General features: G+C 47.8%; 1 protein-coding gene across 2 annotated transcripts in view; it reads left to right on the top strand.

Moving 5' to 3' along the window:
• Nucleotides 1–2650: 2650 nt before the first annotated feature.
• The window catches only part of LOC115130969 (FH2 domain-containing protein 1-like), a 43268-nt gene continuing 32042 nt past the window's right edge, over nucleotides 2651–13876 (top strand). Inside the window, exon 1 of one of the 2 annotated variants that reach the window (XM_065019902.1) lies at nucleotides 2651–2830. The gene's annotated coding sequence lies outside the window, so the exon portion shown is untranslated. The other variant, XM_065019903.1, reaches the window with a different exon arrangement.

Here is a 13876-nt window from a genome sequence, read left to right as displayed (position 1 = left end):
ACACACCCAGGTGGATGGACAGAGTCAGAGAGAACAATGGCTGGCGCTGAGAGCTCATACTCTCCTAATGAACTACTACAGCCTCTGACGCGTTGAGTTGTGTCTGTCACTGTGCCGTGTAAAAGAGGCAACCACAGGTGACATGGGTCCAGGAGCACCCCGGACCCCATGTGTCAACAGCATGACTGGATTTCTAGCTTTTTGGTTTTCAGGCTTTATCCCTTCACACACTCACTTTAATTTCTCTCTCTCTCTCCCTCTCTCATTACTCTCTCTCTCTCTCCCTCTCTCATTACTCTCTCTCTCCCTCTCTCATTACTCTCTCTCTCTCCCTCTCTCATTACTCTCTCTCTCCCTCTCTTATTACTCTCTCTCTCCCTCTCTCATTACTCTCGCTCTCTCTCTCCCTCTCTCATTACTCTCTCTCCCTCTCTCATTACTCTCTCTCTCCCTCTCTCATTACTCTCTCTCCCTCTCTCATTACTCTCTCTCTCCCTCTCTCATTACTCTCTCTCTCCCTCTCTTATTACTCTCGCTCTCTCTCTCCCTCTCTCATTACTCTCTCTCTCCCTCTCTCATTACTCTCTCTCTCCCTCTCTCATTACTCTCGCTCTCTCTCTCCCTCTCTCATTACTCTCTCTCCCTCTCTCATTACTCTCTCTCTCCCTCTCTCATTACTCTCTCTCCCTCTCTCATTACTCTCTCTCTCCCTCTCTCATTACTCTCTCTCCCCCTTTCTCATTACTCTCTCATTACTCTCTCTCCCTCTCTCATTACTCTCTCTCTCTCTCTCTCTCCCTCTCATTTCCCTCTCTCATTACTCTCTCTCTCTCTCCCTCTCTCATTACTCTCTCTCTCTCTCTCTCTCTCACATTACTCCCTCTATCTCCCTCTCTCATTACTCTCTCTCTCATTACTCTCTCTCCCTCTCTCATTACTCTCTCTCTCTCTCTCCCTCTCTCATTACTCTCTCTCTCTCTCCCTCTCTCATTACTCTCTCTCTCTCTCTCTCTCTCACATTACTCCCTCTATCTCCCTCTCTCATTACTCTCTCTCTCATTACTCTCTCTCCCTCTCTCATTACTCTCTCTCTCTCTCTCTCTCTCTCTCTCTCTCTCTCTCTCTTTCCCTCTCTCATTACTCTCTCTCTCCCTCTCTCATTACTCTCTCTCTCTCCCTCTCTCATTACTCTCTCTCCCTCTCTCATTACTCTCTCTCTCGCTCTCTCATTACTCTCTCTCTCTCTCCCACTCTCATTACTCTCTCTCCCTCTCTCATTACTCTCTCTCTCTCTCCCTCTCTCATTACTCTCTCTCCCCCTTTCTCATTACTCTCTCATTACTCTCTCTCCCTCTCTCATTACTCTCGCTCTCTCTCTCCCTCTCATTTCCCTCTCTCATTACTCTCTCTCTCTCTCCCTCTCTCATTACTCTCTCTCTCTCTCCCTCTCTCATTACTCTCTCTCCCCCCCTCTCTCATTACTCTCTCTCTCTTCCTCTCTCATTACTCTCCCACTCTCATTACTCTTTCTTTCTTTCTTTCTTTCTTTCTTTCTTTCTTTCTTTCTTTCTTTCTTTCTTTCTTTCTTTCTTTCTTTCTCTCTCTCTCTCTCTCTCTCTCTCTCTCTCACATTACTCCCTCTATCTCCCTCTCTCATTACTCTCTCTCTCATTACTCTCTCTCCCTCTCTCATTACTCTCTCTCTCTCTCTCTCTCCCTCTCTCATTACTCTCTCTCTCTCCCTCTCTCGCAAATTGGAAACTTTAAGTATACAAAAATAAAATTGGTTCTGCAATGTTGAAAATACATTAACAAGGTGTGGAGACCAAACATCTTTTCAATTTCAACTTATTTGAGAAGAAATAGGGAATTATTTAAGAAAATGGCAAGGGTGCCAATATATTTGGCCGCAACTATATCTATACAGTATATTCCAATGGCACTTTCTATATCATTTTCATGGGTACACATTTTTACTCACAATTATGTGTGAATGAGTGTGTAAACCCGTTATAAATGTGCCCAGGGTATTATAAATGTTCCCAGGGTATTATAAATGTGCCCAGGGTATTATAAATGTGCCCAGGGTATTATAAATGTTCCCAGGGTATTATAAATGTGCCCAGGGTATTATAAATGTTCCCAGGGTATTATAAATGTGCCCAGGGTATTATAAATGTTCCCAGGGTATTATAAATGTGCCCAGGGTATTATAAATGTGCCCAGGGTATTATAAATGTTCCCAGGGTATTATAAATGTGCCCAGGGTATTATAAATGTTCCCAGGGTATTATAAATGTGCCCAGGGTATTATAAATGTGCCCAGGTGTGCAGTCGCCTCCACTGGAATGGTTAATGAAGTACCTGTTTGTCCATCACCTGGCAAAGTTGGGCGGAAACAACGCAAAAAGATCAGGAACCACATTCAGTGGCCAAACGTCGTCAAAACTTGCAGATAGAAATGCATGAATAGAGGCGACGTGATTCCTTATTCTACATGTCAGAGTGGCATGTTTGTTCTACTTAACATATTTATATCTGAATGTTCCAAAACGTCCACATAAACTTGTCCCTGGGCAAATCAAGGACGTCGCGGCGGGCATGCGCGTTCCTTCAGCGCTGGGAAAGTTTTCCTGCAAGTTGAGCGGAGCATAGGAGAACACTTGAAACTGCGGAGCAGCACAATGCATTGGCTTGAGTGAGGAGGCAAGCAACAGAGAACGAAATAAAACAATACGTTTTTCATTGAAGTTTACAACAATAAATAAGGATTTGTAAAATACGTTTTGGCCATAACTTTGTAAAGTTGGATATCGCATCATAACGCACTGTAAGTAGCATATGGTTTTGTTTTTAGGGATTTTGTTGCAGGAAAAAATTGGAAATAACCATGAGAGGATTACGATTAACCGGGGAATTGCAAGGCATTCTAGGGTAATTATAAAGTCATTTAGCCTACATTTCATTGAGAAAAAACATGTGCAGAGATTTAATTTAAAACATCCAGGTGGTTGAGTGTTTTAAATGAAGGTCTATTTTGGGAACTGACACCGTTTAGGCTAAATTTGATGTGTTTGTTTTGGGCGTGTCCACAGAAAACCAGTCCTTTAACCTAAGGCTTGCTACTCTTCTTTCCTCCTTGATTTAAACCATCAGGCTTTGCGGTGCGAAGTGGAACAACTAACTTGGCATTGATCAAGCGCCTCAGTGCCCCAGTGTTGTCATCCATGCAAAGAATACCAAATGACGAGGCCCACATGTTGACATTTATGATTGATTAATTTTTATATTTTCAATCAGATGAAATAGAACATGCATTTGAAACATGTATGACTCATTTGTGTAATTGCAGGTTCGGTCTAAACTTTCCAGTGTGTGACGCTTATTGCTACATTTTGGAGTCTGTTTAATATTCGTGACTGGACGTGTCTTATCTAATCATAATCTAGTAATATTATACCCGAGAAATGTGTCTGAGATGTGTCTGAATGTCTGAGAGAGATGATAATCTGTTTCAATACACCTCTCTCCTTCGGATGTCTAAATTTGCAATAATTAGAAGGAAATGCAACAGGCAGGGCATTGTGGAGGTGTGGACTTGAGGCAGGCATCAGGGTGAACCCCCCCTCTCCCCCCCAGTACTTTCCCCAACACCTTGAACTTCCTATGAGAGTGTAACCGAACTGTAACCGAACTGGAGAGTGTAACCGACCTGGAGAGTGTAACTGACCTGGAGAGTGTAACCTAACTGGAGAGTGTAACCTAACTGTTACCAAACTAGAGAGTGTAACCTAACTGGAGAGTGTAACCTAATTGTTACCAAACTGGAGAGTGTAACCTAACTGTTACCAAACTGGAGAGTGTAACCTAACTGTTACCAAACTGGAGAGTGTAACCGAATTGTTACCAAACTGGAGAGTGTAACCTACCTGGAGAGTGTAACCTACCTGGAGAGTGTAACCGACCTGGAGACTGTAACCTAACTGGAGAGTGTAACCTAACTGTTACCAAACTAGAGAGTGTAACCTAACTGGAGAGTGTAACCTAATTGTTACCAAACTGGAGAGTGTAACCTAACTGTTACCAAACTGGAGAGTGTAACCTAACTGTTACCAAACTGGAGAGTGTAACCGAATTGTTACTAAACTGGAGAGTGTAACCTACCTGGAGAGTGTAACCTACCTGGAGAGTGTAACCGACCTGGAGAGTGTAACCTAACTGGAGAGTGTAACCTAACTGGAGAGTGTAACCGACCTGGAGAGTGGAACCGACCTGGAGAGTGTAACCTAACTGGAGAGTGTAACCTAATTGTAACCGACCTGGAGAGTGGAACCTAACTGTTACCAAACTGGAGAGTGTAACCGAATTGTTACCAAACTGGAGAGTGTAACCTAACTGGAGAGTGTAACCGACCTGGAGAGTGGAACCAACCTGGAGAGTGGAACCGACCTGGAGAGTGTAACCTAACTGGAGAGTGTAACCTAACTGGAGAGTGGAACCGACCTGGAGAGTGGAACCTAATTGTAACCGACCTGGAGAGTGGAATCGACCTGGAGAGTGTAACCTAACTTTTACCAAACTGGAGAGTGTAACCTAACTGTTACCAAACTGGAGAGTGTAACCGACCTGGAGAGTGTAACCGACCTGGAGAGTGTAACCTAACTGGAGAGTGTAACCTAACTGTTACCAAACTGGAGAGTGTAACCGAACTGGAGAGTGTAACCTAACTGGAGAGTGTAACCCCCCCCCCCTCTCTCTCCCCCAGTACTTACTTTCCCCAACACCATGAACTTCCTATGAGAGTGGAACCGACCTGGAGAGTGTAACCTAACTGGAGAGTGTAACCTAACTGTTACCAAACTGGAGAGTGTAACCTAACTGTTACCAAACTGGAGAGTGTAACCGACCTGGAGAGTGTAACCGACCTGGAGAGTGTAACCGACCTGGAGAGTGTAACCTAACTGTTACCAAACTGGAGAGTGTAACCTAACTGTTACCAAACTGGAGAGTGTAACCGACCTGGAGAGTGTAACCGACCTGGAGAGTGTAACCTAACTGGAGAGTGTAACCTAACTGTTACCAAACTGGAGAGTGTAACCGAACTGGAGAGTGTAACCTAACTGGAGAGTGTAACCAAACTGGAGACTGTAACCCCCCCCCTCTCTCTCCCCCAGTACTTACTTTCCCCAACACCATGAACTTCCTATGAGAGTGGAACCGACCTGGAGAGTGTAACCTAACTGGAGAGTGTAACCTAATTGTTACCAAACTGGAGAGTGTAACCTAACTGTTACCAAACTGGAGAGTGTAACCTAACTGTTACCAAACTGGAGAGTGTAACCGAATTGTTACCAAACTGGAGAGTGTAACCTACCTGGAGAGTGTAACCGACCTGGAGAGTGTAACCTAACTGGAGAGTGTAACCTAACTGGAGAGTGTAACCGACCTGGAGAGTGGAACCGAACTGGAGAGTGTAACCTAACTGGAGAGTGTAACCTAATTGTAACCGACCTGGAGAGTGTAACCTAACTGTTAACAAACTGGAGAGTGTAACCGAATTGTTACCAAACTGGAGAATGTAACTTAACTGGAGAGTGTAACCGACCTGGAGAGTGGAACCGACCTGGAGAGTGGAACCGACCTGGAGAGTGTAACCTAACTGGAGAGTGTAACCTAACTGGAGAGTGAAACCGACCTGGAGAGTGGAACCGACCTGGAGAGTGGAACCGACCTGGAGAGTGGAACCGACCTGGAGAGTGGAACCTAATTGTAACCGACCTGGAGAGTGGAATCGACCTGGAGAGTGTAACATAACTGTTACCAAACTGGAGAGTGTAACCTAATTATAACCGACCTGGAGAGTGTAACATAACTGTTACCAAACTGGAGAGTGTAACCTAATTATAACCGACCTGGAGAGTGTAACCGACCTGGAGAGTGTAACCTAACTGTTACCAAACTGGAGAGTGTAACCGAACTGGAGAGTGTAACCTAACTGGAGAGTGTAACCAAACTGGAGACTGTAACCCCCCCCCTCTCTCTCCCCCAGTACTTACTTTCCCCAACACCATGAACTTCCTATGAGAGTGTAACCGAACTGGAGAGTGTAACCGAACTGGAGAGTGTAACCTAACTGTTACCAAACTGGAGAGTGTAACCGAACTGGAGAGTGTAACCGAACTGGAGAGTGGAACCGAACTGGAGAGTGTAACCGACCTGGAGAGTGTAACCTAACTGGAGAGTGGAACCGACCTGGAGAGTGGAACCGACCTGGAGAGTGTAACCTAATTGTAACCGACCTGGAGAGTGGAATCGACCTGGAGAGTGTAACATAACTGTTACCAAACTGGAGAGTGTAACCTAACTTTTACCAAACTGGAGAGTGTAACCTAATTGTAACCGACCTGGAGAGTGTAACCGACCTGGAGAGTGTAACCGACCTGGAGAGTGTAACCTAACTGTTACCAAACTGGAGAGTGTAACCTAACTGTTACCAAACTGGAGAGTGTAACCGACCTGGAGAGTGTAACCGACCTGGAGAGTGTAACCTAACTGGAGAGTGTAACCGACCTGGAGAGTGTAACCTAACTGGAGAGTGTAACCGACCTGGAGAGTGTAACCTAACTGGAGAGTGTAACCTAACTGTTACCAAACTGGAGAGTGTAACCGAACTGGAGAGTGTAACCTAACTGGAGAGTGTAACCCCCCCCTCTCTCTCCCCCAGTACTTACTTTCCCCAACACCATGAACTTCCTATGAGAGTGTAACCGAACTGGAGAGTGTAACCGAACTGGAGAGTGTAACCTAACTGTTACCAAACTGGAGAGTGTAACCGAACTGGAGAGTGTAACCGAACTGGAGAGTGTAACCTAACTGTTACCAAACTGGAGAGTGTAACCGAACTGGAGAGTGTAACCGAACTGGAGAGTGGAACCTAACTGTTACCAAACTGGAGAGTGGAACCGAACTGGAGAGTGGAACCGAACTGGAGAGTGGAACCGACCTGGAGAGTGGAACCGACCTGGAGAGTGTAACCTAATTGTAACCGACCTGGAGAGTGGAATCGACCTGGAGAGTGTAACATAACTGTTACCAAACTGGAGAGTGTAACCTAACTTTTACCAAACTGGAGAGTGTAACCTAATTGTAACCGACCTGGAGAGTGTAACCGACCTGGAGAGTGTAACCTAACTGTTACCAAACTGGAGAGTGTAACCTAACTGTTACCAAACTGGAGAGTGTAACCGACCTGGAGAGTGTAACCGACCTGGAGAGTGTAACCTAACTGGAGAGTGTAACCTAACTGTTACCAAACTGGAGAGTGGAACCGAACTGGAGAGTGGAACCGAACTGGAGAGTGTAACCGACCTGGAGAGTGTAACCTAACTGTTACCAAACTGGAGAGTGTAACCTAACTGTTACCAAACTGGAGAGTGTAACCGACCTGGAGAGTGTAACCGACCTGGAGAGTGTAACCTAACTGGAGAGTGTAACCGACCTGGAGAGTGTAACCTAACTGGAGAGTGTAACCGACCTGGAGAGTGTAACCTAACTGGAGAGTGTAACCTAACTGTTACCAAACTGGAGAGTGTAACCGAACTGGAGAGTGTAACCTAACTGGAGAGTGTAACCCCCCCCTCTCTCTCCCCCAGTACTTACTTTCCCCAACACCATGAACTTCCTATGAGAGTGTAACCGAACTGGAGAGTGTAACCGAACTGGAGAGTGTAACCTAACTGTTACCAAACTGGAGAGTGTAACCGAACTGGAGAGTGTAACCGAACTGGAGAGTGTAACCTAACTGTTACCAAACTGGAGAGTGTAACCGAACTGGAGAGTGTAACCGAACTGGAGAGTGGAACCTAACTGTTACCAAACTGGAGAGTGGAACCGAACTGGAGAGTGGAACCGAACTGGAGAGTGGAACCTAACTGGAGAGTGGAACCTAACTGGAGAGTGGAACCGACCTGGAGAATGGAACCGACCTGGAGAGTGTAACCTAATTGTAACCGACCTGGAGAGTGGAATCGACCTGGAGAGTGTAACATAACTGTTACCAAACTGGAGAGTGTAACCTAACTTTTACCAAACTGGAGAGTGTAACCTAATTGTAACCGACCTGGAGAGTGTAACCGACCTGGAGAGTGTAACCTAACTGTTACCAAACTGGAGAGTGTAACCTAACTGTTACCAAACTGGAGAGTGTAACCGACCTGGAGAGTGTAACCGACCTGGAGAGTGTAACCTAACTGGAGAGTGTAACCGACCTGGAGAGTGTAACCGACCTGGAGAGTGTAACCTAACTGGAGAGTGTAACCGACCTGGAGAGTGTAACCTAACTGGAGAGTGTAACCTAACTGTTACCAAACTGGAGAGTGTAACCGAACTGGAGAGTGTAACCTAACTGGAGAGTGTAACCTAACTGTTACCAAACTGGAGAGTGTAACCGACCTGGAGAGTGTAACCGACCTGGAGAGTGTAACCTAACTGTTACCAAACTGGAGAATGTAACCTAACTGTTACCAAACTGGAGAGTGTAACCGACCTGGAGAGTGTAACCTACCTGGAGAGCGTAACCGAACTGGAGAGTGTAACCGACCTGGAGAGCGTAACCGAACTGGAGAGTGTAACCGACCTGGAGAGCGTAACCGACCTGGAGAGTGTAACCGACCTGGAGAGTAACCGAACTGGAGAGTGTAACCGACCTGGAGAGTGTAACCAACCTGGAGAGTGTAACCTAATTGTAACCGACCTGGAGAGTGTAACCTAGCTGGAGAGTGTAACCTAGCTGGAGAGTGTAACCAACCTGGAGAGTGTAACCAACCTGGAGAGTGTAACCTAATTGTAACCTACCTGGAGAGTGTACCCTACCTGGAGAGTGTAACCGACCTGGAGAGTATTTCCGACCTGGAGAGTGTAACCGACCTGGAGAGTGTAACCAACCTGGAAAGTGTAACCTAATTGTAACCTACCTGGAGAGTGTAACCTACCTGGAGAGTGTAACCAACCTGGAGAGTAACCGAACTGGAGAGTGTAACCGACCTGGAGAGTGTAACCAACCTGGAGAGTGTAACCTAATTGTAACCTACCTGGAGAGTGTAACCTAGCTGAGAGTGTAACCTAGCTGGAGAGTGTAACCAACCTGGAGAGTGTAACCAACCTGGAAAGTGTAACCTAATTGTAACCTACCTGGAGAGTGTAACGGAACCAACCTGGAGAGCGTAACCTAACTGGAGAGTGCCTAACCCTAACTGGAGAGCGGAACCTAACTGGAGAGCGGAACCTAACTGAGAGCGGAACCTAACTGGAGAGCGGAACCTAACTGGAGAGCGCAACCTAATTGTAACCGACCTGGAGAGTGTAACCGACCTGGAGAGTGTAACCTAACTGTTACCAAACTGGAGAGTGTAACCTGTTACCAAACTGGAGAGTGTAACCGACCTGGAGAGTGTAACCGACCTGGAGAGTGTAACCTAACTGGAGAGTGTAACCGAACTGGAGAGTGTAACGACCTGGAGAGTAACCTAACTGGAGAGCGTAACCGACCTGGAGAGTGTAACCTAACTGGAGAGTGTAACCTAACTGTTACCAAACTGGAGAGTGTAACCGAACTGGAGAGTGTAACCTAACTGGAGAGTGTAACCTAACTGTTACCAAACTGGAGAGTGTAACCGACCTGGAGAGTGTAACCGACCTGGAGAGTGTAACCTAACTGTTACCAAACTGGAGAATGTAACCTAACTGTTACCAAACTGGAGAGTGTAACCTACCTGGAGAGCGTAACCGAACTGGAGAGCGTAACCGAACTGGAGAGCGTAACCGAACTGGAGAGTGTAACCGACCTGGAGAGCGTAACCGACCTGGAGAGTGTAACCGACCTGGAGAGTAACCGAACTGGAGAGTGTAACCGACCTGGAGAGTGTAACCAACCTGGAGAGTGTAACCTAATTGTAACCGACCTGGAGAGTGTAACCTAGCTGGAGAGTGTAACCTAGCTGGAGAGTGTAACCAACCTGGAGAGTGTAACCAACCTGGAGAGTGTAACCTAATTGTAACCTACCTGGAGAGTGTACCCTACCTGGAGAGTGTAACCGACCTGGAGAGTATTTCCGACCTGGAGAGTGTAACCTACCTGGAGAGCGTAACCGAACTGGAGAGCGTAACCGAACTGGAGAGCGTAACCGAACTGGAGAGTGTAACCGACCTGGAGAGCGTAACCGACCTGGAGAGTGTAACCAACCTGGAGAGTGTAACCTAATTGTAACCGACCTGGAGAGTGTAACCTAGCTGGAGAGTGTAACCTAGCTGGAGAGTGTAACCAACCTGGAGAGTGTAACCAACCTGGAAAGTGTAACCTAATTGTAACCTACCTGGAGAGTGTAACCTACCTGGAGAGTGTAACCAACCTGGAGAGTGTAACCGACCTGGAGAGTGTAACCTAATTGTAACCTACCTGGAGAGCGGAACCTAACTGGAGAGCGGAACCTAACTAGAGAGCGGAACCTAACTGGAGAGCGGAACCTAACTGGAGAGCGCAACCTAACTGGAGAGCGCAACCTAACTGGAGAGCGCAACCTAACTGGAGAGTAACCTAACTGGAGAGCGTAACCTAACTGGAGAGCGTAACCTAACTGGAGAGCGAGCGTAACCGACCTGGAGAGCGTAACCTAACTGGAGAGCGTAACCTAACTGGAGAGCGTAACCTAACTGGAGAGCGTAACCGACCTGGAGAGCGTAACCGACCTGGAGAGTGTAACCGAACTGGAGAGCGTAACCTGGAGAGCGAAACCTAAGCGGCGTAACCGACCTGGAGAGCGTAACCGAACTGGAGAGTGTAACCGACCTGGAGAGTGTAACCGACCTGGAGAGTGTAACCGACCTGGAGAGTGTAACCTAATTGTAACCGACCTGGAGAGTGTAACCGACCTGGAGAGTGTAACCTAATTGTAACCTACCTGGAGAGTGTAACCAAACTGGAGAGCGTAACCGAACTGGAGAGCGTAACCGAACTGGAGAGCGTACCCGAACTGGAGAGCGTAACCGACCTGGAGAGCGTAACCGACCTGGAGAGTGTAACCGACCTGGAGAGCGTAACCGAACTGGAGAGTGTAACCAACCTGGAGAGTGTAACCAACCTGGAGAGTGTAACCTAATTGTAACCGACCTGGAGAGTGTAACCTAGCTGGAGAGTGTAACCTAGCTGGAGAGTGTAACCAACCTGGAGAGTGTAACCGACCTGGAGAGTGTAACCTAATTGTAACCGACCTGGAGAGTGTAACCTACCTGGAGAGTGTAACCTACCTGGAGAGTGTAACCGACCTGGAGAGTATTTCCGACCTGGAGAGTGTAACCGACCTGGAGAGTGTAACCAACCTGGAGAGTGTAACCTAATTGTAACCTACCTGGAGAGTGTAACCTACCTGGAGAGTGTAACCAACCTGGAGAGTAACCGACCTGGAAGTGTAACCTAATTGTAACCTACCTGGAGAGCGGAACCTAACTGGAAAACCTGGAGAGCGGAACCTAACTGGAGAGCGGAACCTAACTGGAGAGCGGAACCTAACTGGAGAGCGCAACCTAACTGGAGAGCGCAACCTAACTGGAGAGCGCAACCTAACTGGAGAGTAACCTAACTGGAGAGCGTAACCTAACTGGAGAGCGTAACCTAACTGGAGAACGAGCGTAACCGACCTGGAGAGCGGAACCTAACTGGAGAGCGTAACCTAACTGGAGAGCGTAACCGACCTGGAGAGCGTAACCTAACTGGAGAGTGTAACCGACCTGGAGAGTGTAACCGAACTGGAGAGCGTAACCTAACTGGAGAGCGAGCGTAACCGACCTGGAGAGCGAGCGTAACCGACCTGGAGAGCGTAACCGAACTGGAGAGTGTAACCGACCTGGAGAGTGTAACCGACCTGGAGAGTGTAACCGACCTGGAGAGTGTAACCGACCTGGAGAGTGTAACCCTACCTGGAGAGTGTAACCAACCTGGAGAGCGTAACCGAACTGGAGAGCGTAACCGAACTGGAGAGCGTAACCGACCTGGAGAGCGTAACCGACCTGGAGAGCGTAACCGACCTGGAGAGCGTAACCGACCTGGAGAGCGTAACCGACCTGGAGAGCGTAACCGAACTGGAGAGTGTAACCTACCTGGAGAGTGTAACCTACCTGGAGAGTGTAACCTAAATGTAGAATGTAACCTAACTGGAGAGTGTAACCTAGCTGGAGAGTGTAACCAACCTGGAGAGTGTAACCTAATTGTAACCGACCTGGAGAGTGTAACCTAACTGGAGAGTGCAACCTAATTGTAACCGACCTGGAGAGTGTAACCAAACCTGGAGAGTGTAACCGACCTGGAGAGTGTAACCGAACTGGAGAGTGTAACCTAATTGTAACCGACCTGGAGAGTGTAACCGTCCTGGAGAGTGTAACCGACCTGGAGAGCGTAACCAAACTGGAGAGCGTAACCGAACTGGAGAGCGTAACCGAACTGGAGAGCGTAACCGACCTGGAGAACGTAACCGACCTGGAGAGCGTAACCGACCTGGAGAGTGTAACCTAGCTGGAGAGTGTAACCAACCTGGAGAGTGTAACCTAATTGTAACCGACCTGGAGAGCGTAACCGAACTGGAGAGTGTAACCTAGCTGGAGAGTGTAACCAACCTGGAGAGTGTAACCGACCTGGAGAGTGTAACCGACCTGGAGAGCGTAACCGACCTGGAGAGCGTAACCGAACTGGAGAGTGTAACCTAATTGTAACCGACCTGGAGAGTGTAACCGACCTGGAGAGTGTAACCGACCTGGAGAGCGTAACCAAACTGGAGAGCGTAACCGAACTGGAGAGCGTAACCGAACTGGAGAGCGTAACCGAACTGGAGAGCGTAACCGACCTGGAGAACGTAACCGACCTGGAGAGCTTAACCGACCTGGAGAGTGTAACCGAACTGGAGAGTGTAACCTAGCTGGAGAGTGTAACCTGGAGAGTGTAACCTAATTGTAACCGACCTGGAGAGCGTAACCGAACTGGAGAGTGTAACCTAGCTGGAGAGTGTAACCAACCTGGAGAGTGTAACCGACCTGGAGAGTGTAACCGACCTGGAGAGTGTAACCGACCTGGAGAGCGTAACCGAACTGGAGAGCGTAACCGAACTGGAGAGTGTAACCTAGCTGGAGAGTGTAACCAACCTGGAGAGTGTAACCTAATTGTAACCGACCTGGAGAGCGTAACCGAACTGGAGAGTGTAACCTAGCTGGAGAGTGTAACCAACCTGGAGAGTGTAACCGACCTGGAGAGTGTAACCGACCTGGAGAGTGTAACCTACCTGGAGAGTGTAACCTACCTGGAGAGTGTAACCTAAATGTAGAATGTAACCTAACTGGAGAGTGTAACCTAGCTGGAGAGTGTAACCAACCTGGAGAGTGTAACCTAATTGTAACCGACCTGGAGAGTGTAACCTAACTGGAGAGTGCAACCTAATTGTAACCGAACTGGAGAGTGTAACCTAACTGGAGAGCGCAACCTAACTGGAGAGCGCAACCTAACTGGAGAGCGTAACCTAACTGGAGAGCGTAACCTAACTGGAGAGCGTAACCTAACTGGAGAGCGTAACCTAACTGGAGAGCGTAACCTACCTGGAGAGCGTAACCTAACTGGAGAGCGAGCGTAACCGACCTGGAGAGCGGAACCTAACTGGAGAGCGTAACCGACCTGGAGAGTGTAACCTAATTGTAACCGACCTGGAGAGTGTAACCGACCTGGAGAGTGTAACCTAATTGTAACCTACCTGGAGAGTGTAACCTACCTGGAGAGTGTAACCAAACTGGAGAGCGTAACCGAACTGGAGAGCGTAACCGAACTGGAGAGCGTACCCGAACT

This window comes from Oncorhynchus nerka, linkage group LG6 (assembly GCF_034236695.1).
Source record: "Oncorhynchus nerka isolate Pitt River linkage group LG6, Oner_Uvic_2.0, whole genome shotgun sequence".
Taxonomy (NCBI): domain Eukaryota; kingdom Metazoa; phylum Chordata; class Actinopteri; order Salmoniformes; family Salmonidae; genus Oncorhynchus; species Oncorhynchus nerka.
Note: the sequence above shows the minus strand (reverse complement) of the source record. Positions and strands in the feature narration are given on the sequence as shown.